Below are 22,629 nucleotides of genomic sequence, written 5' to 3' on the forward strand. Positions count from 1 at the left end.
TATTACAGTGGCTCTAATATTTCATTCAGAGCCCCTTTTTCCTTGTTTAACATAACTGGAATTCACATGGGATATAATCTCCTTGTCGCACTTGTGCAATATTGGGGGTAGTAGTTCTTTGTTTTACATGCCTCAAATTGTTAGGGTTAATTATCTAACCTCGTTTAGGTGTACTATCCTGTAGGTGCTTTATATGACATCTTTAATATTAATTAGACCGCATTGTGTATCCCATCCCCCTTATTTTTGGAGGTTTATTTCCTTGTCTAATTTATTACATTTTTTATTCCTTATTTGAAATAAAATTGTTTATATTTTATTTTCACGTTGTCAGAATCTCTTCTTGTCTGGCGGTTATATGTCGCTGTAGATTTTTTTGTGGTATTACAGGGTTATCAGGTGTATATCAGACCTGGCGCCACTGTGCTCGTCAGTCTACTCCGCAATCAGGCAGTGTAGGGAAAGGTGCTGCTGAGCTAGGGAGATATTTGGTTGTGTATTAGGTAGTGTAGGGAGAAAACAAGTACATTACACATCTCCATCTCAACAAACAGTCCTTCTGAGGACTAATCCATCTGCAGAGATATCAGGCAGGCAGTGTATATAGGCAGGCAGGCAGTGCATATAGCACAAGAGGCTCCATTCCAGATCTGCCTTCTGCTGCTGTTAGATATTTCTAGACAAAGGCCCATGTTTCAGGGGCCAGGAACAATTTTTTTTGGATCTTAATCCTCATTATTTGCTTAAAAAGCAATCCAGAGAACACCGCTTTTCTGCGCCATTTGCTTGTTGGCACTGCAGAATACAACCAGGTCCTTTCCATATTACAGCGCTAAAAATCCAGCTATTTAAAACTGTGGTTTGTCCGCCACATGGATCACATATAATTGCACTGAAAATACTGCAATTTTGGGCCCCCATTCGAATTTTTTTTCAGTGTGTCAGCAAAGTTTTTGACACCGGTTTGCTGTTCAAAATAGTTACCTACAGGCCAGGTATTTAAAACTGTGATTTCTCCGTCACACGTATCACATATAATTGCGCTGAAAATACTGCCATTTTTGGCCTCCATTCAAATTTTTTTTCAGTGTGTCAGCAAAGTTTTTGGCACCGGTTGCTGTTCAAAATAGTTACCTACAGGCCAGGTATTTAAAACTGTGGTTTGTCCGTCACATGGATCACATATTTGTTTTCTGAAAATTCTGGAATTTCTGGCCTCCATTCTAATTTTTTTTCAGTGTGTCAGCAAAGATTTCGACACCGGTTTGCTGTTCAAAATAGTTACCTACAGGCCACGTATTTAAAACTGTGGTTTCTCCATCACACGGATTACATATAACTTCGCTCCAAATTCAGCCATTTGAAGTGAGCGTGGAAGATATTGTCCTCCATTTAAAATGGGCAAGGCGCGTGGCAAGGGACGTGGAACTGGACGTGATGGTGATGGAGCATGCAGAGGCCGAGGCCTTTGCCGTGGACAAGCTGAAATTGTGTCACAACAAACACCCACATCTTCTCGCCCAACCTTCCTGTCCCAATTACTAAGGGACCGCAGCACACCACTATTGAACCCAGAGCAGTGTCAAAAGGTTGTTGGTTGGATTGCGGATAATGCTTCCAGTCAAGTCTCAGTAGCCGTAAGACTGGACTGCATATTCCTCACCCTGATCTTCCTTCCTCCCACCATGCCGAGTGTCCAGAGACAACTGATCCCACACTTGGACACTCTGAAGAGCTGTTCACTTTTCAATTTATAGATTTAGGCCTCTCGCCCGGTCCACTTGAAGGGGGCAAGAGAAGATCGCATGTAGCGATGCCCAAATATTTGAGCAGCCACGGTCACACGAAGGTGACGGTGGGAAAGTGTCACAAGAGGTGGCCGATGATAAGACACAATTGCCAGAAAGTCAGGAGGAGGACCAGGGTGCGGAAGCGGAAGACAAGGTGGTGGATGATATAGTAACTGATCCAACCTGGCAGGAGGACATGCAGAGCGAGGACAGCAGCACACTGGGGGAGGGAGGCAGAGCACCCCAACGGGCAGAAAGAAGCAGTGTGGTGGCCGCAGACAGAAGGCAGGCAACCGTTTCCCGTAACACCAACATAAAGGAAGTTGCCAGTACAATTGTTAGGTCTTCCCGAGTCTGGTTGTTTTTTAAAGACTCTGCCGATAACCCCAAAAAGGCCATTTGCACCATCTGCCAGGCCAGCATCAGTAGGGGTGGCAAAACTAGCAGCCTGACCACCACCAGCATGATCAGGCACATGGCAGCAAAGCACCTGACTTTGTGGGCCGAACCCCAGGGTTCAGGAACAGTGTCTGCGGGTGGCACCATTGCTTCTTCCGCTGTTGTGCATGCAAGCCAATCCTCTGTCCATGGTGCATGCAAAGATGCCTCCTGCCCTGAACCTGTTGTTGCACACTCTCAAGTAGCAGCATCAGGAAGTCCACGTCCTTGTCCCAGCACAGCGTTCAGTTTTCCATTCCCCAGTCCTTGGAACGCAAGCGCAAATACGCAGCCAACGCAGCACAGGTCACACTACTAAATTCTCACATTTCACGTCTGCTTGCGCTCGAAATGTTGCCTTATGGCTCGTGGAGATGGAAGCTTTCCGCAACCTGATGGTGGCAGCCATCCCTTGGTACTCGGTCCCCAGCCGCCACTATTTCTCCCGGTTTGCTGCCCCCGCATTACACAAGCACGTGTCCCAAAACATTAGTCGTGCCCTCAACAACGCAGTTACCGGGAAGGTCCACCTAACCATGGACACGTGGACAAGTGCTTGAAGGCAGGGACGGTACATCTCGCTGACGGCACACTGGGTTAACATAGTGGAAGCAGGGACCCAGTCGGACCTTGGGACAGAACACATCCTCCCGACGCCAAGGATTGCGGGCCCTAGGTCAATCAGGGTTGCCCCCACAGTCTACAGCTCCTGCACCTCATACTCCTCAGCCTCCTCCTCTTCAGCCTCCATCTCCTAAATGACCAAATCAGTCACAAGCTGGAAGCACTGCAGCACTGCCTCGGCCAAGCGCCAACAGGCTGTGCTAAAGCTAATATGCTTAAGTGACAAACCGCACAATGCTGAAGAGTTGTGGACAGCTCTGAAAGAGCAGGCAGATCTGTGGCTCACATCGCTGAACCTACAGTCAGGCATGGTAGTGTGTGACAATGGCCGGAACGGAACCTGGTGGCGGCTCTGAGGCGAGGCGAGCTCACACACGTACCATGCCTGGCCCATGTGCTTAACCTCGTGGTTCAGCGGTTTCTCAAATCCTACCCGGAGCTGCCGGATTTGCTTGTTAAAGTACGCTGCCAGTATGCCCATTTTAGAAAGTCACCTACAGCTTCCACCGCCCTTGCTGTGTTTCAGCAGAGTTTGCAGCTTCAGGCTCACAGACTGGTGTGTGATGTCCCCACGCATTGGAACTCTACACTGCAGATGTTGGGAAGGATTTGTGAGCAGAAGAGGGCTGTTGTTGATACCAGCATCAACAAGCCATCGGTAATCAGTTCAGACTCCACACATAAGACCTCAGGAGTGGACATGGATGTCAGACATATGTACTATCCTCCAAAACTTTGAGGACTCCACCAAGATGGTGAGCAGTGATGATGCCATAATTAGCGTCACCATCCAGCTTCTCTGTCTTCTGAAATGCTCTCTGCTCACAATCAAAGAGGATGCATTGCAGGTGGAGCATGATGAGACGGAGCAAGGAACCATACAGGGTGATTGCACACAGCCCAGCCTCATATCATCCCAGTGTGGATTGGGACACAATGAGGAAGAGGAGGAGTAAGAGAAGGAGCTAGTTTCATGCGCTGTAGACGGTACTACCTGCACAACTGTCATACCGTCTGTTCAGCGTGGATGGCCAGAGGACAGAGAGGAGGAGGAGGAGAGCATGGTAAGTCATCCTCTTGGTGAGGACATGGAAGTCTTGCCTGTTAGCAGTCTGGCACACATGGCTGAATTTATGTTACGCTGCCTTTCCCATGACCCTCGCGTTCTCAAAATTTTGGGTGACAGTCATTACTGGTTGATGACACTTCTAGACCCATGCTACAAGGAGAACTTTATATCTCTTATTCCTGAGGTGGCCAGGTCTACAAAAATGGGGCAGTACCAGAAGACCCTTGTTGCGGAACTATTAAAAAAATTCCCATCTGAAAACGCTGGTGGCAGAGGTCACAGTTTGTTGGACAGCCAAGGAGTACAGGCGAGAGAGACACAACTTCAATCCAGCAGAGACAGGGGAACACTGTCAAAGTTCTGGGAGAATTTTCTCAGCCCCTCCCATCGCACAAGCCCTGAGGCGCTAGGTCCTCTCACAAGGAGTGCAAAGTTTGGGAAGATGCTGAGGGAGTACCTTGCCGACCGTACCAATGTGATTCCTCTGTGCCTTTTACTTATTGGGTATCCAAGCTGGATACGTGGAATGAACTGGCTCGCTACGCCTTGGAGGTCCTGGCCTGCCCTGCCGCCAGCGTTTTATCAGCGCGGGTTTTTAGTGCCGCTGGTGGAATTATAACTGATAAGCGCACCCGCCTGTCAACTGAAAATGCTGACAGGCTGACTCTTATAAAAATGAACAAAGGCTGGATTGGGCCAGACTTCTCAACACCACCAAATGATTGCAGAGTAACATAAATTCAAATCCAGTGTCTTTTTTTGGGAGGTGTATTCCCATGCACGTCTTCACACCCACACATGGGTATACGCTTCCTGATTTTGGCTATTTGCTCTTATCCTTATCCTTCTCCCCATCCTCATCCTCCACTACCATATCACCAGGGTGACCGTTGTCCGTGATGCAACACTCACTTAATTTTTTTAAAGGGTGTTTATGATGCCCGTAAAATTTTTCTTTTATACAGTATGTTCATGTATACCCCCCAGGGGTAAATGTTTGTCAGCCCATACACTTAGTGCATGGGCATTACAAGTATAGGAGACCCGCTCCTTTCTCATGGGAACATTTTTTTACTAGGCACTCCTCCACGTCTCTTCCAAGGGGCATTGGAGTGCCTCCCAATTTTTGCCAGCCCTTGCATTCACTGCATAGGCAAACACAATGGGAGACCCACTTCCTAATAATGGGAACATTTTTTTTCAGGAGGCTCTCTTCTACGTCTCTTCCAAGGGGCATTGGAGTGCCTCCAACTTTTTGGCAATCCTTGCATTCACTGCATAGGCAAAATTAATAGGAGACCCACTTCCTATTGATGGGAACATTGTTTACAGGAGGCCTTCTGACCTCCACATCTCTTCCAAGGGGCATTGGAGTGCCTCCAAATTTTTGGCAACCCTTGCATTCACTGCATAGGCAAACACAATGGGAGACCTACTTTCTAATAATGGGAACATTGTTTTCAGGAGGCCCTCCTCTAAGTCTCTTCAAAGGGGTATTGGGGTGCGTCCAAATTTTCAAAGTGGTATTGGGGTGCGCCCAAATTTTGGGCAGTCCTGCTAGTCACCGCATATGCAATAACAGTATAGGAGACCCACTCTTTAGTAATGGGAACAATAAAACATAGCCAGCGGATGTCTCTCTGTGAATATTGAGGGCTGACTGCTGGCCCTTTAAGAATAGTAAAGGCCGCCTGATGGCCCTATAAAAATAGGCTTTGTGACTTTCAGAGTCTCTCCTTCATAAATGAAACACGATGTGTCTGATGATATCTCACACACCACATGGCCAGATAAGGTTGTAAAATGTTAAAATGAAATTTCCTTGTGAATGCATTTGTCACTGTTGAAAGCAAAGCAAAAGTGCAAAAACACATCAAAAACGCCACGTGTGAACATAGCCCAAGGTTTGGAGGAGCAGTTTTGTTTTTGGTTATTTATTTTGCTTTATATACAAATCATTACCCTGGAAAGGATGTTCCTTAACATATTTCCCAGGAAAATCCATTTTGGTTTCGTTTTTGTATGCTTTATTGTGAGTCCATAAAAGTGGAGTAATATCTCTGACAACATTGTTGACAGAAGTGACCTGGGAATCAGAAATGCTTCCAGGGGTCTTCCCCATGCTGTTCCCATGTCATCTGAGCACTGTTCCTATCGATTTGGGCAACTTTTAGGCCCTCTGCAGACTGCCGGGGGGAGACGCCTGAAAAATGCTCGAGTTTCCCACAGACTTACATTGGGCTTATTCCAATGTGCTCGACCTGAGCATCGAGCACCCGAGCATTTTAGTGCTCGCCCATCACTACTACCTGGTCTGGCACTAACATTTGCACATAAACTGTAATAATGTTTATGGCTTCAGTTTCCATAACCGAGCTGGTGCATGCAAGCCTTACATCACCAAGCGCAAGGCCAAGGATCAATGGAATGGTGTAAAGCCCACCACCACTGCCAAATCCTAACAGTGTGTAATGTACTATTCAACTCCTCTTGCCAGACCCAATCTCACCAGCTTCTCTCAATGTTCTAGCGGCTGATACTGTAATTGGAACTTGGCAACAACAATGCAATCCTAAAAGTGTCTACATTACACACAACTTGCATCTGGTAAGCTAAACATTTGCTGAAATTTTCCTTAGTGGTGGACAACCATTAATGCCTATGAATTTTAAATGGGATGTCATAAAAGCTCTTTTAATCTTAATGTGTAGATTTCTTAATACTTTTTTCCATATGGTAAATACATGTGTTATCCATTCCTAACATATGTATTACTCCTGTTGCAGCCTTCTGTGTCTTTTTTTAACATAGGGTTTCCAAGGAAGAAAACTGATTCAAAATGCAAGCAGTTATTACCAGCACTGGCATACTGTTCATAGTGGCAGACCCCGCTGCCGCTATGGGGCCCATGAGCTGGGGGGGGCCCATGAGCTAGGGGCCAGTGACAGGGTTTTCATAAACAGGAGCGGTGTGTGGAGGGAGCAGTAGGAGGAGTGTAATTGTGACAGGAGTAACAGACAAAGTCACTCCCAAGCTTGCCAATATTTTTGTCTTTGCATCCTGTAAGGCGAGGTCATAATATGCCTTTTAAGGGTTCACTGCTCTGGCTTCTCCCGCTCTGTGACCCTTTCAAATACCATCAAAAATGCATCTACATCATCCCCTGGGTCATCATTTGCATGGCACTTCTTACCATCTTCTGGACATGGGAGTTAACATCAGGACTTGGGGGTGGGGCGGTCACTCTGCCACGGACTGAATCTGCAAGGAGTTTCATCTTTTGTGTAAGCACTTCCTGTTGCTGCCACAGCTGCTGCACTAATAGTTTATTCATTTCCTGTTGTGCTAGCTGTTGTGGCTGGGCTTGCTGCGGCTGGATTTGGACCAAGTGCTTGATCAGCGCCTCCATTTTGTTCGACCACTGTTCTATCCCTATAGCTGCCTTCACCCAGGACATGTAGATTGTCCACAGCCATCCTGCTTGCTTCCTGGGGATCTTGCCTTCACTTTTGGCCCCAACTGTGGTATATCGGCTTACTCGGTTGCTTAACAAAGTAGTCAGAGGAATGCTTTCCGTTTAAATCTTCACTTGGTTTATTAAAACATGTCTCATAAACCAGTCCAAAATAAAATAGACATATTCAGTCTTGTTGGCCTAAACAAACAACACTCATTACACTCCATATAACTGCAGGATCCGTCCTCTCAGAAAACAGGATTCAACTCTGTTAAGAATAGTGTTGAGCCACCCCCGTAGTGTTCGAGTTCGGTTCGGTTCGTCGAACACCCGTGTGTTCGCCGAACTGTTCGTCGAACTGTTCGTCGAACACCTTCGAACACCGTTAAAACCAATGGCAGGCAAACAAAAACACATAGAAACACATAGAAAACACCTTCAAAGGTGTCCAAAAGCTGACAAACTGCTCAGAAGACACAACTAACACATGTAAAAGTGACAAGTACATATAGTCATGCGAAAAGAAAAGAGGTGGAGGAGTAAAAGGAGGGGGAGACACAGATATAGGCATGTCATGCCCTTCTAAAATCCAAAAAGTGAGAAGCCGAGACGGCCAGTCCGCTCCTGCCCGTGCCACCTCCGTGTCGCCGGGTTTGTGCCAGAGCCGCGGTGAACCCTGACGGCCAGCCCCCCTCTCCCAATACTGGTGCCTGTCCGCTGGTGGGTCGAGAGAGCCCCCCTGTGGTGGAGGCAGCTCTAAGCTTTTTAATTTAAATTGTCCCTCTAATTTGAATGAATACACTTTAAATCCATTTACAAGGATCTATTGGAGGGCAAGTCTCATGCCAGCAGCCGCGTAATTCCAGCTCCAGTAGCGTCCACTAAAGCTGCTGCAGTTAAAAAGCTTTTATAAGGATCGAGCTCGGCTGTCCATCGCAAGGCATCCTAGTGCCAGTCCCAGCCCCTATGCCTTGGGGTGCCTCCTGATGCTCTTCACTAAGTATCCCGTGGTCCCGAAGCATTTCCTTTGAAAAAATTAAGTGTCCAAACTACAGGTGGTGTAGCTTGCTTAACAGCCGGGATAATCCGCTGACTAGCAGACACTGCTACTAGGCACAAAGTATTTCCTGGGCTAGATGCAGTTAAAAATTTGTAAGTAGATACTCTCGTTGGATGCTGAGAAAGCATTCCATAGAGTCTCCTGGCACGCCATATATGATTCTCTTAAAAAGCTTGGGGTAGGGGTCTAGGGGACCCTTTTATAGCCAAAATCACGGCCCTGTATCACAATACGTCACCTAGGCTGAAGATAAATGGAACTGTAGCACCGAGGGCTCGGTTGCTACAGACGTATTGCACCTCACCCAGAGGTGTGATATCTCACTCTCAGATAAGGATGGAGTGTGGATCAGGACCCGACACCTGCATGCATTACACCACATTGCCGTGGGGCAGGGCGACCAATATGCCCCTGAGATGGGCACGACAGTCCCTGTCCCTGGCTGGAGTGGGGGGAGGGAACACTGAGGAAGGGGAACCCTGCAGTGCAGGAGCAGGGAGGAAGCAGTTCCTGGGTGCATTGAGAAGGGAGTATAAAAGGTGGGCACCATCTTAGTTCAGTGCAGAGAAGTCTGAGCAGAAGTGGCAGGGAGCAGGGGCTCTCCATGAGCTCTGCTCCGGAGGCGGGCCTAGTAACAGAGGCCCAGGCCTGCAAGAGGGAGAAGGAAGGAAGAGGAGCGGAGAAGGCTCCAGGAACGAGGAATGAAGGGATCCCAGGGGTGCGGACGGGCGAGTCGCCACCGCACGCCCGAATCCACCTGCGTGGAGGGGTCAGGCCAAAGGGGGAGACCGGTCCCCGAACTAGTGGAGGCAGGAAACGACCCTCAGCTAGAAACCGGAGGCTCTGACATTTTATGTGGCGCAGCCCCTTGCTCCACCCGCTAGGAAGGCACCACATAGGGTCAGGGAAACTGGCGCCAAGTTTACCAAGAGGAGGCCCGAGGCAGCCGGACAGAAGTGTTGGTAAGAAAGGCCAGACAAAGGACACACAAAGGGGGTCCTGTGAAGCGCTCCAAAGTTATCTGGGAGTTGTCTGAGCCCCTCACCTGGTGAGCACAGTACGACGTGGGCAGCCGTTACCTGCAGACGTGGTCTGGATAATAAGAACTGTGAGTAAAGGCCCTGAACTGCATCACTGACTCTGTGTCGTTACTGCTGCTGCCCTGCACCATCACCCCCATCCTCCGCATACACTGCCCTGAGGCTATACTCCTCCCGTGGGGAGTTATGCTACGCTCTGCTGCACCCACAACACCAGCCTTAGCGGTCTGCCCTGTAGCGGCGGTTCACTCTGACCGCAATCCACGGGTGGCGTAGTCGGACATTTAAACATCAAAACCACATAAATAGTTCCGCCACTGGTTTGACCGCCCTGAGCCACGGAACCGGATCGCCGCCACGAAGACTACAACCACCAGCATCCACCAAAAAGGGTCCGGCTCCGGGTGTCCCAAGGCCCAGGGGGTGCGTCAGAACATTTTCATCACCTTTCACAATCACCAATGGGACAAGGCAGGGATGTCCTCTGTCCCCTCTCTTATACATCCTAGTGACGGAGCACCTGCTCTCATCAATTCGCCATAACCCCAATATTAGGTGGATTGAGGTGGGAGGCACCGAGTACAAGTGCTCTCTATTTGCTGATGATGTCCTAGTATATATCACTCAATCACATATATCCATCCCTGCTGTTATGGCTGAAATAGATCACTTTGTTACATGGTAAAATTTTAAAATCAATGCAGCGAAGTCTGAGGCCCTCGATGTCTCCCTCCCTAAATCCATATAGGATTCCATCCAGTCCAACTTTCCCTTTGCCTGGCCCTCACAGGGTATCAAATACTTAGGAATTCCTATTCATAGAGACCTCTCCCATCTATGTTATCTTAATTTTGGGCCCTTTATTGAACAATTCCATACAGACCACGGTTGGCAAGTTAGAACTGTAAGATTCACTACGTGAACCACTGGTGTTTTGTGGAAAAGCACATGTACACCGCGTTCCAAATTATTATGCAAAAAGTGTTTAGGAGTGATAAGGGAAGAATTTGTTTGTCAGTTAAACTCATTGATGGTGATGTGTGTCAGGGCTCTTTATATCACTGTAAGCAATTGCAGACACCTGTGCTAATTAGTTTGGCAGGTGTGTCCAATGAAAGGCAAGACTACTTAAGAAGGCTCTCTCACATTATTAAGCAGCCTACATTTTCTGCCAAAATGGGAAAGAAAAAGGATGTGTCGGCTGCTGAGAAGCAACAAATTGTGGAGTGTTTAGGTCAAGGCATGACTAGAATCAACATTGTGCGATGATCAGGATGAAGTGTCTTGGCAATCAAGAAGTATGTAGCTGATTCACAGTACACACGTGTGCGTGCTGATAAGGGCAAATTGAGGACTCTTTCCTACAGGCAATTACGTCAGGTTGAAACAGCAGCGGCAAAAAAGCCTTGTCATAGCAGCAGACAAGTTTTTGAAGCTGCTTGTGCCTCCAACGTCCCCCGAACAACAAGATGCAGGGTCCTTCAGAGGTTTGCAGCTGTGCATATGCCATCCTGTCGACCTCCTCTATCCACTTCACACAAGCAGAAACGGCTCCAGTGGGCCAAACATTACATGAAGACTGATTTCAAAACTGTTTTGTTCACGGATGAGTGCCGTGCAGCGCTCGATGGTCCAGATGAATGGAGTGGAGGATGGCTGGTTGATGGACACCCCACGCAAACACGGCTACAGCGCCAACAAGGAGGAGGTGGAGTAATGTTTTGGGCTGGAATCATGGGGAGAGAGATTGTCGGCCCCTTTAGGATCCCTGAAGGCGCTAAAGATGAACTCCATAATGTATGTGGATTTTCTCAAACAGCACTTCCTGCCATGGTTCAAGAAGAAGAACCGTGTATTTCACAGCAAGATCATTTTTCTGCATGATAATGCACCATCTCATGCTGCACATAAAACATCTGCATCTCTGGCTGATATGGGCATAAAAGGGGACAAACTTATGGTGTGACCCCCATGCTCCCCTGACCTCTACCCCATTCAGAACCTTTGGAGCATCATTAAAAGGAGTGTCTATGATGGCGGGAGGCAGTTCACATCTAAGCAACAGCTCTGGGAGGGTATTCTGTCCTCATGCAAAACAATTGAAGCAGAAACCATCCAAAACCTGACAAATTCAATGGACGAGAGAGTTCAGAAGCTCCTTTCGAACAAGGGGTCCTATGTGAAAATGTAACATCACCTAGAATAAAGTTTTGAGTTGAAAACTGTTTGATTTCAGTTTCTAACAACCTGCTAATGCTTATAATTTCAAAAATGACCATTTTTTTGGTCTTTATTAAAATGAAAAGGTTGATCGAAAAGTTTGGGGGATCTAAGAGTGTGGCAACCCAGTAGTCATGATTACTTCGAATTCTGACAATATGAGGGTCATGCTGCAGGTAGTGCAGCAAGAAGGCACTTATGTGTCTTGCGCATCTCGGAGCCCCAAAATTATTTTCCGGGCTAGATGCAGCTAAAAATTATTTTTAATTTTAAATCTGGTGAAGCTTATTATAGATGGCCTAATAGGATCAGTGCTGCACACTGCTACAAAGCCCAAATTATTTTCCAGTCAAGATACAGATAAACATGATTAGTAATTTGAAAGCTTAAAACGGTTGGTAGGGTGATTTTAACCAATCATCAAGCTTTTACTCTCCCCAGGATGACACAGGGGTAGAAAAGTCGTTTCGGATCCATGATTTGTTCATCTTTATGAACGTGAGTCTGTCTACATTATCAGTGGAGAGCCGCGTGCGCTTATCTGTCAGCACACCACCAGCAGCGCTGAACACACGTTCAGACAGAACGTTGGCTGCGGGGCATGACAAGATCTCCAAGGCGTAAGTGGCTAGCTCCGGCCATTTATCCAGATTGGAAGCCCAAAAAGAGCAAGGGTCCAGTGACACAGTCGTGGCTTCAATGTTTACTTGGAGATACTCCTGTACCATCGTCTCTAGGCGTTGACTATGTGTCAGACTTCTTGTCTCCTGTGGCCTTGCAAAGGATGGGCTAAAAAAGTGGTGAAATGATTCCGCAAAATTGATGTTACCAGCAGATACTGTGGTTCTGTTACGGTTTGAGTGCTGAACACTTGACGGTCCCACGGTTGGCAAGTTGGAACTGTGAGATTCACTACGTGCACCACTGGTATTTTGTGGAAAAGCACATGTAAGATTCTGCAACAGTCTCTGCTGATACTCCTGCATGCGTGCATCCCTTTCTATGGCAGGAATAATTTCTGCAAATTTACTTTTGTACCGGGGATCTAACAGTGTGGCAACCCAGTAGTCAGGATTATTTCTAATTCTCACAATTCGAGGGTCATGTTGCAGGTAGTGCAGCAAGAAGGCACTCATGTGTGTTGCGCATCCAGGAGCACCAAGTCCCTGTTGTGTTGGTGGCGAGGTAGCAATCATGCTTCCTTCCTCTGTCCTCTCCCCCCAACCTCGCACAACAGAAATGTGATCAAGGTCTCCCTCATCTGATGAGTCTTCCATCAGTTCGTCCTCCACTTCTTCCTGGGCTCCTGCACCTTCCTCACTAGTTTGGCTGCTACCATGCGCCCTGGTAAAATCATCTCCCCCACCCTCACATGCCTGCCGCCTTGGTGCTGCCGACCGTCTGGACCTTGCAGATGTTAGCCCTTCCGCATACAACTCCTCCTCCTCTACTTCCTCCACCTCCTCTTGTGCCACCACCTGACTCCGAATTCTGTTTAACATGTGCTCCAGCATGTAAATCACCGGAATAGTCATGCTGATAATGGCATCGTCAGCACTAAACATCTTCGTCGCCATTTCAAAACTGTGCAGAAGGGTGCATAGGTCCCTGATCTGAGACCACTCCTCCAGCGTGATTTGCCCCACCTCTGAATCTCGTTGGCCCAGGCTATACGTCAGAACGTATTGCACCAGGGCTTGTCGGTGCTGCCACAGTCGCTGCAACATGTGCAGAGTTGAATTCCACCGGGTAGGCACATCGCATTTTAGCCGGTGAAGTGGCAGGCCCAACGACTTCTGTAGAGATGTAAGTCGCTGAGCTGCGGGATGCGAACGGCGGAAGTGAGCACACAGCGACCGTGCCCTCTGCAGAAGGCCATCTAGTCTGGGATAGTGGGCTAAAAATTGCTGGACAACCAGGTTCAACACGTGAGCCATACAAGGCACGTGTGTGACATTGCCCCGGCGAAGGGCCGCACCCAGGTTTGCAGCATTGTCGCACACGGCCTTCCCTGGTTTCAGGTCCAGTGGAGACAACCATTCATGAAATTGGTTCTCCAGAGCTGACCACAACTCCTCAGCTGTGTGACTCACATTTCCCAGACATTTCAATGTAAAAACCGCCTGATGACGTTGAGCCCTACTGCCAGCATAGTAAGGAGGTGTGCAGGATCCCTTCTGCGCAGTTAGAAAGCTTGTGGCATGACCAGACAGGCTTTGGGTGCAGGTGGAAGACCGAGAGGAGGTTGAGGAGGCAGAAGCAGTGGAGGAAAAATGACATAAAGAGGATTGACGCACAACTCGTGGGGATGGCAAGACTTGGACAGCAGCCCCTTGTCCTGCTGTCACCATAGTTACCCAGTGCTCAGTCAGCGACATGTAACGCCCCTGTCCATGCCTACTCGTCCAAGTGTCTGTGGTGAAATGCACCCTGTCACACACAGAGTTTCTCAAAGAAGCGGTGATGTTGTGTGCGACATGCTGGTGGAGCGCAGGCACACCTTTCTTTGAGAAGTAGTGCCGACTGGGCATCTGGTACTGGGGCACTGCGACGGACATAAGGTCTCGAAAATCCTCTGTGTCCACCAGGCGGAAAGGCAGCATTTCTGTAGCCAAGAGCTTGCAGATGGTGAAATTCAACCTCTTAGCTTTCTCATGGCTAGGAGGAAATGGTCTTTTACTTGTCCACATCTGAGGGACCGAGGGCTGGCTATTGTGCTTAGACGGGGTTGATAAGGGTGTCCCCGGCAAACTGCCGGTCTGTGAGGAAGATGCAGGCGGACATGTTAGGTTGCCTTGATCCAAAGGTGGTGCTATCGATGTCGGACAGCGCTCAAGACCAGCTGGTGTTACCACCTCCAAAGAAAATGATGACCTGCCAATCACGCTGGCTGTTGCGGGTAAAGAGGTGGCAGGTCTGCGCCCCAAAACAGGTGTGACTGCTGTCCCCCCAGTCACAGAGGATGAAGAGGCCGCGGATGCACAAGATATGGCAGACGGTGGTTGGCCCGGCCGGCTAGACCGCATTGTAGCACACTGAGCTTCCCACTGCAACTTATGCTTCATGTCCATGTGCCGGTTCATGCATGAAGTACTCAAACTATGTATTTTTTGGCCTCTACTTAGCTTTTGCTGACAAATGTTACAGATAACACGAGTTGGGTCATCTTTATCTATCTGAAAAAATGCCCAGGCTATGCAAGGCTTAGCACCCATGCGACCTGAAGAGCCACCACGACTTGTGGTGAGAGGCAGAGTTGTGTTTGAGGATGCAGTTGTTGACGTGCTTCCAGTACTACGTCTCTGTCCAGGAAGGCGCAACCTGACCTCGTCGTCACTAGCATCTTCCTCCACCTCCTCTGCTGACCTCATCTCTTGGCTGACTGTGGGTTGACAGTAAGTGGGATCTCCGACCTCATCATCATCACCCTGTGCGTTATCACACCCGTCGTCCTCAGAGCCAACCTGTTCCTGCCCTGACAAAAAACTAAAGTTGTCGCTCCAATCAGGTATTTGAGTCTTATCATCGTCTTCCTCATTGTCTCCACCAACAGGAGTTACAGTTTGGGAATGAGGGTCTACATTATGGTCAGAACCTTCTGCGTCTGGTCCTGGATCCGACTCATAAAGATTCTGGGCATCAGTGCAGATCATTTCCTCGTCTGGATTCACAGAAGCGCTGGAGTCGACCTCTGATTCCCAGGCTATAGTATGAGTAAACAGCTCTGCAGACTCAACCATCTGTTCTACCTCATACTCAGACGGGCAGCTGGAGATTTGGGAGCTGTGAGGAAGCAAGTGCGATTTGGGTGACACCTTTGAGGACTGGAGTATTTGTGATGTTGAAGTTGATGTGGAGGAGAGCCCACTTAAAGGAGCACTTGATATCCGTTGAAGCACCTGCTGTTTTTGTGCCTCATCTGGAATTTGTAGCGATTGGCGTGGCCGTAAGAAAGGGATCTTATCACATTGTCCGCTAAAAGAAGTAGACATTTTAGTTTGGCTGGAAGATGGTCTTTCTTCTGCACCTACCCCACGGACACAACCTTTTTTCCCCTTCCCAACACGCCTATTCCCCTTTCCACCAGCAGCAGGCCTTTTTCCACTCATTTTGGTGGTTAACTAATTCACAACTCTGGAGTTGTTTGCACAAAAAAACAATGGATGGTAACCGAGCAGAGCTGAGTGGCCAAACTGTGGTATTAGGCCAAAACTATTGGCTGGGTTAGATGCAGAAAAAAATTATTTTTAATTTGCAACCTGATGGAGGTCAGTATAGATGGACTAATAGACCAAGTCCCACACACCGCTAGAAGCCCAAATATTTTTTCAGAGCTAGATGCAGAAAAAAATTATATTCAATTTGCAACCTGCTGGAGGTCAGTATAGAAAGACGAATAGAACAAGTCCCACACACTGCTAGAAGCCCAAATATTTTTTCAGAGCTAAATGAAGAAAAAAATTATTTTTAATTTGCAACCTGATGGAGGTCAGTATAGATGGACTAATAGACCAAGTCCCACACACTGCTAGAAGCCCAAATATTTTTTCAGAGCTAGATGCAGAAAAAAATTATATTCAGTTTGCAACCTGATGGAGGTCAGTATAGATGGACTAATAGAATGATGCTATGCCCAAAAGATTTTACTTCACTAGGTGCAGTAAAAAAATTGGTATTCTATACACAGGTGGTATATCTTGCAACACAGATAGACTACTCCACTGACTAACACACTCTGCAATAGGCCAAAAAGGATTAGCTTTGCTAGATTCAGCCAAATGCTGTGAAAAAAACTTGCACAGCACTGGCACAGACCTGCCTGGCAAAAACTGATAGGAACTGATGTAACCTAGTCCTGAAAAGGACTCCAATTACAATTAGTCTTTACTCCCACAATCTATCTATTTAAGAGCACAGACCTGCCTGATAAAAGTCGTAGGAAATGCTGTAACCTAGTCCTTAAAAGGACTGCAATCACAACTATTCCCTACTCCCAAGCTATCTGTATATTTGTGCGAAAATTGGCTTGAAATTAACAAGGTATAGCGCACACAGCAACAGCGGTGCCGTCTAACACGCAGCTGCAGCAGTGAGAAAATGGTGGCGACGGGGAAAATGGCTTGGTCTTATAGGGCAAGGACATGTGACATACACTGCCAATCACACATGCCCTTGCTTGTGTGAAAAAAAGCACTTCGCTCCGTGTGTGCGCTGCTGATAGGCTGACAGATTGCACCTCCCCACTGCAAATGCGGGAAAGAGAAAAAAAAATGGAGATCTTCATTGTTCCTGCAGAGATCCATCCCCTGCCCCTCCCCCCGCCCCGCTGTACACTCAAACTGCGTATTAACATTAATTTTCATCATTACTGAGAAAAAATCCAGTTATGATTTTGGTGCACGAACAGTTATCGAACATAACCTCGAACAGCCGAATTTTTCTCAAATTGTTCGTGTTCGCCGACCGGCTCGAACACCGCCCAAAACAGCTCGAATTTGAGATTGGCGAACAGTTCGAGTAGAACAACGCTCATCTCTAGTTAAGAAAAAGACCAGCTCTTTAGGTCAGCTCACATTCAGAGCTCACACAGAAGAATGAGTAAGTCCAAAAGTTTAAATTTTGCCTCCTGGACCACATCCTTGGGTGGAGATATGAACAGCCAACTCGCCCAATGTTTGGCTTTTCACTATAATCCTGGCCATGTCATGGCCGATTAACCCTTCTCAGCGCATAACATGCTGGAGCAAACTTCCAGGTTCATATCACTAAAGCTAATAATCTCAGTGAAACATATCTCCCCTCCAGCACATTACCAGTGACCCTCTTACAGCTGTTAATATGTGATTAGGGTCTGGCGGTATTATTGGTCTATTACATTGCAGTATTGATTATAATATTGAAATTTGTACAGTCACATCTGGTAATGATTAGTATGGTGACATTCCATTATTATCTGGTGATATTAAGTGGCTATACCATAGCATTATTATTTAACTTTATACAGCAGTATTATTGTTACTATTAGGGCTCGCTCGCTCACTCTTCAAAGTGAATCGGATCAATTAGTGTAATGACACCCTGCTCAAACTCTGATCTGAGTTTGATTATTGTGTCAGTATATTGTGATCCAATTCTCTCAGATGAGATAATTGTATCACAGGTGAGGAGAAGATGGAGAACTTAACTTCTCCATCTTCTCCATTGTCTCTGTCCGCATACATTAGACTGCACTCGGATGACAACCAAGTGCAGTCCGATGTTTTACATACACCCCTAGACTTGAATGGTTGTGTGTCATGTGATTTGTGGAGCCACTCGCAGCATGCTCCAATTTTTATTCCACAGATCGATTAGGTCAGTAGAAACAAACGCAGATCTGCACTGCCCCATAGTACAGGATGATTCACTCGCTATTTTACCCAGAAAAATTGCTGTAACTTCGAATAGAGATGGTCGATCATACTGAAATTTGGACTGTACATACTATGGCTCATGAGAAGTGAGCATGCAATGAACCTCAGCGACAGCAATGAAAAACATCCTCGCTTCGAGTCTTTTCACTGACTTGTCGCCTCGCCTATCACCTCCACTAGAGACAGACTTGCTGTTTGTCGGTAATTTATGTGTGGTGCTTGCATTTCACTCCTGCCGAATTCCTTCCTCATTTGTTAACAATGTACAGATTCAGTTTGGAGGAATGTGTTTTTATTGTGAAAACTAATTGGAAAACTGAGTCCTTAACAATATGCCAAAGTGAGTTTCTAAAGAAGTTTGGAGATTGAAATCCGCCTTCCATACCGTGTATTCTATTATAGGAACATTACTGGATAATGCATGATGTCAGAGGAAACAATTCAAGATGTTAAACAGCAACTACTGGCATCTCCATGTAAATCGTTGCACAGGCTTTCCCAGGAGACAGGCATCTTTTATTCCACATGTCAACGAGCGGCCAAGAAAGGTCCTGTTTGCCTGTACAGAGTCACTGCACTGATTTAACACAGTTGGATTTTTGCCTTTGGAGCCATTTCAAAGGTCACCCATACAGCAACTCGTCCGAGTTATATGCTCGTGTGAGAAATCCCTTAGTCTTGTCGTAAAACTTGATTTCCTCCAATGTCAAACAGGGTCATAGTTACAAAGTTGCATATAGTTATATAGGTTGAACTATGTAACTATGACCCTTTGACATTGGATGAAATCAAGTTTTACTGCAAGACTAAGGGATATCTCACACGAGCATATAACTTGGACGAGATGATTTGTTATATTTGTAATAAAGACCTCCATATGGGGAAGTGTGTGTTTTGTGTGATGGGTGGCAGTGGGTGGGTGTATGGAGTTGCATGGGCGTGTGTGTGTGTGTGTGTGTGTGTAGGGGAAGAGTGGGGGGGGTTGTATGGGGTTGCATATGATGCGCCCAGGGGATGGGGACGACTCGGCGCCCAGGCCTTGTTGTTGCCTGATCTTGGGGGATGTCACGGCGGTCGGCTCTCGGGCCCGTACCCTGGGGTCACTCTTAACCGGTTCCCGACCGCCCACTGTAGATAAACGTCCGCGCTGCCTGGGCTCTGTGCAGCGCCGACGTTTAAAAACGGTGGGTGGTCTCGCAGTGCTCAGGACCCCCAGGGTCCTGCAAGCACTGCGATTCCGGTGCAGAGCGTTAGCTCTGACAGGGTACATCATCGGGACCTGATTAGATCAGGTCCCAGTGATGTTAACCCTTTGCTGTCTTCTATATGCTGTGATCTATAGTGATCGCGGCATATAGGAGACAGCAGGAAGAGAGGGGGTCGTCTTACTTACCTCCGAAGACCTCCGATTCGTTTGAGGACCTGGGGTTGCTATGGCAGCTGGAGGTCACATGACCGCCTCCAGCTCTGCCATATATGGTGTCCTTCCTGTCTGGCTTCAGCCTGTATGTAGCTGATGCCAGACAGGAAACTGACTGAAACAGTCAGTGAAGATCTCATGTAATGTAATATATGTCTATTACATTACATGAGATCAGTGATCAGAAAAATAAAAATTAATGTCCCATACAGGGACTAAGTAAAAATGTAAAAAAAAGTAAAAAAAAAGTTTTTAAACTATTAAAAAAACAATCACAAAATAAATAAAAATAAATAAATAAAATATTAAACCAATAAATCCGTATATTATTACAAAAGCAAAAAAAGTACACATATTTGGTATCGCCGCGTCCGAAACAACCCGAGCTATAAAATTGTCACACTAATTAACTCCTTCTGTGCACACCGTAATAAAAATAAATAAAAAACGGAGCAAAAAAATATGCTTTTTCATCATATCGCCAAACAAAAAGTGGAAAAAAATGCGATCAAAAAGCAGAATAGGAATAAAAATGGTACCACTGAAAACTTCATCTTGTTCCGCAAAAAAAAGCCGCCATACAGCTCCATCAGCCGAAAAATAAAAAAGTTATAGCGCTCAGAATAAAGCAATGCAAAAAAAATATTTTTTTTTCTATAAAATTGTTTTATTGTGTAAAAGCGCCAAAACATAAAAAAAATACAGTAAGTGTAGTATCGCTGTAAACGTACTGACCCGAAGAATAACGCTGCCTGATCACTTTTACCACATGCAGAACGGCATAAAAAAAAACTCAAAAAACAATTCCTGAAGTGTTTGTTTTTGTTAACTTTACCTCCCAAAAAACGGAATAGAAAGCGATCAAAAAATGTCACGTACCCAAAAATGGTTCCAATAAAAATGTCAACTCGTCCCGCAAAAAACAAGCCGTCACATGACTCTATCGGCCGAAATATGGAAAAATTATAGCTCTCAAAATATGGTGATGCAAAAACTAGATTTTGCAAAAAAAGCGTATTTTAGTGTGACAGCTGTCAGTCATAAAAACCCGATATAAATCTGGTATCTCTGTAATCGCACCGACCCGAAGAATAAAGTAATCTAATCAGTTATATCACACTAGGAACGGCATAAAAAATAAATAAAACAAATATTATTCACCTGCTACTGATTTGTTTATTATGTCTCCCAAAGATCACAGTAAGGCTCTGCTCACATTTATCCTGTGGAGCACTTACACCAGAGTTTCCGTGTAAATCTCTGAAATACGTGATTCAGCCAGAACCCATGATGGAAGATTCCCTGTAATGAGGCAGATATAGGCCACTGTGGACGCCGTCTAGCCTGGGATCCCACGGTGTCATTTGTTTTAGGCGTGCATAAAAGTGCGGTTGGCCACAGTTTTGTGCACTTCTGAAAAAAAGGACACCACTAAACAGAGGCCAGACGGAGTCCAGAGTAACTCTGCTGCCTCATTACAGTGAATGGATCCTGCAGGGGTTTCATCTGAATTACATCACTTGGAAATTTAGATGGAAACCCCGATGTAAGTGCTCAGCCTCAAGCGCCGGATAAATGTTACGTAAAATGTTCCCAATAAAAGCTTCAACTCAGTCCTCAAAAAAAGCTAGTCCCCACTCAGGTCCATCATCTGTTAAAAATATAAGGGACTTCCAAGTTACTGGTAGCAGAAAGGCTCTGGAAAAGCAAAATGGTCCTTGCCCCCCAAAAGAAATTCAGAAAATTTTGTGCTCCCAAATCCAAATGCCTATTCTACAATAATTTGTTCTCCAATTGTCAAATAGCACTCCTTCCCCCTCAAATCTCACCGTATGGCTAAGTGGTACGATACAGCCACATATGGGGTATTAACACTTTTAGAAGAAATTGTGTGACACATTTCGGCACCATTTTTACTCATTGCCCTGTGTGAAAATGTAAAATCTGAGGGTAAAACATTTTTTTGTGGTAAAAATATAATTATGCTTTTTTCACTGCCCAATGGTATAAATTTAAAAATTAAAAAATGCTCACTACTTCCCTAGATGAATTCCTTGAGAGGTGTAGTTTACAAAATGGGGTCACTTGTGGGGGTTTCTGCTGTTTTGGCATGTCAGCGACTCTTCAAATGTGACATGGTGTCTGCTGCCTATCCCAGCCAACATAGCGCTTCTTTCTCTTCCGAACCCTGCCGTACACCAAAGCAGTGGTTTTCCCCCACATATGGGGTATCGGCGTACTCAGCAGAAATTGTACAACAAATTTCATGGTGAAATTTATCCTGTTACCCTTATGATAATGCAAAATTAGGGAATGAAAAACATTTTTTATGGGAAAAATGTGAAAATTTTATTTTTACGGCTCAATATTATAAACTTCTGTGAAGCAGCTGGGGGTGCAAGGTGCTCACCACACATCTAGATAAGTTCCCTAAGGGGTCTAGTTTCCAAAATGGTGTCACTTGTGGGGGGTTTCCACTGTTTAGGCACATTAGGGGCTCCCCAAATGTGACATGGCGTCCGCTAATTATTCAAACAAATTTTACATTCAAAAAGTCAAATGGCGCTCCTTCCCTTTCAAACCCTGCCATGTGCCCAAACAGTAATTTGCCTCCACATATGGGGTATCAGCGTGTTCAGGGGAATTGCATAACAAATTTCATGGTGCAATTTATCCTATTACCCTTATGATAATGCAAAATTAAGGGATGAAAAACGGTTTTGTGGGAAAAATGTGAAAATTTTATTTTTACAGCTCAATATTATAAACTTCTGTGAAGCACCTTGGGGTTCAAGGTGCTCACCACACATCTAGATAAGTTCCCTAAGGGGTCTAGTTTCCAAAATGGTGTCACTTGTGGGGGGTTTCCACTGTTTAGGCACATCAGGAGCTCTCCAAACGCAACATAGCGTCTGCTAATTATTCAGACAAATTTTACATTCAAAAAGTCTAATGGCGCTCCTTCCCTTCCGAACCCTGCCGTGCGCCCAAACAGTGGTTTTCCCTCACATATGGGGTATCAGCACGCTCAAGAGAAATTGCACAAAAAAATTTGGGGTCCATTTTTTCATGTTACCCCTGTGAAAATAAAAAAAATT

At 46.1% G+C, this 22,629-nt stretch overlaps 1 protein-coding gene across 3 annotated transcripts in view; it reads right to left on the reverse strand.

The window, feature by feature from the left end:
- Positions 1-22,629, reverse strand: part of LOC141173207 (NXPE family member 1-like) — a 263,120-nt gene that overhangs the window by 126,729 nt on the left and 113,762 nt on the right. The window lies entirely within an intron of this gene.

This window comes from Phyllobates terribilis, unplaced genomic scaffold, assembly GCF_046119375.1.
Source record: "Phyllobates terribilis strain yellow unplaced genomic scaffold, ASM4611937v1 Scaffold_12__6_contigs__length_324123572, whole genome shotgun sequence".
Classification (NCBI taxonomy): Eukaryota; Metazoa; Chordata; class Amphibia; order Anura; family Dendrobatidae; genus Phyllobates; species Phyllobates terribilis.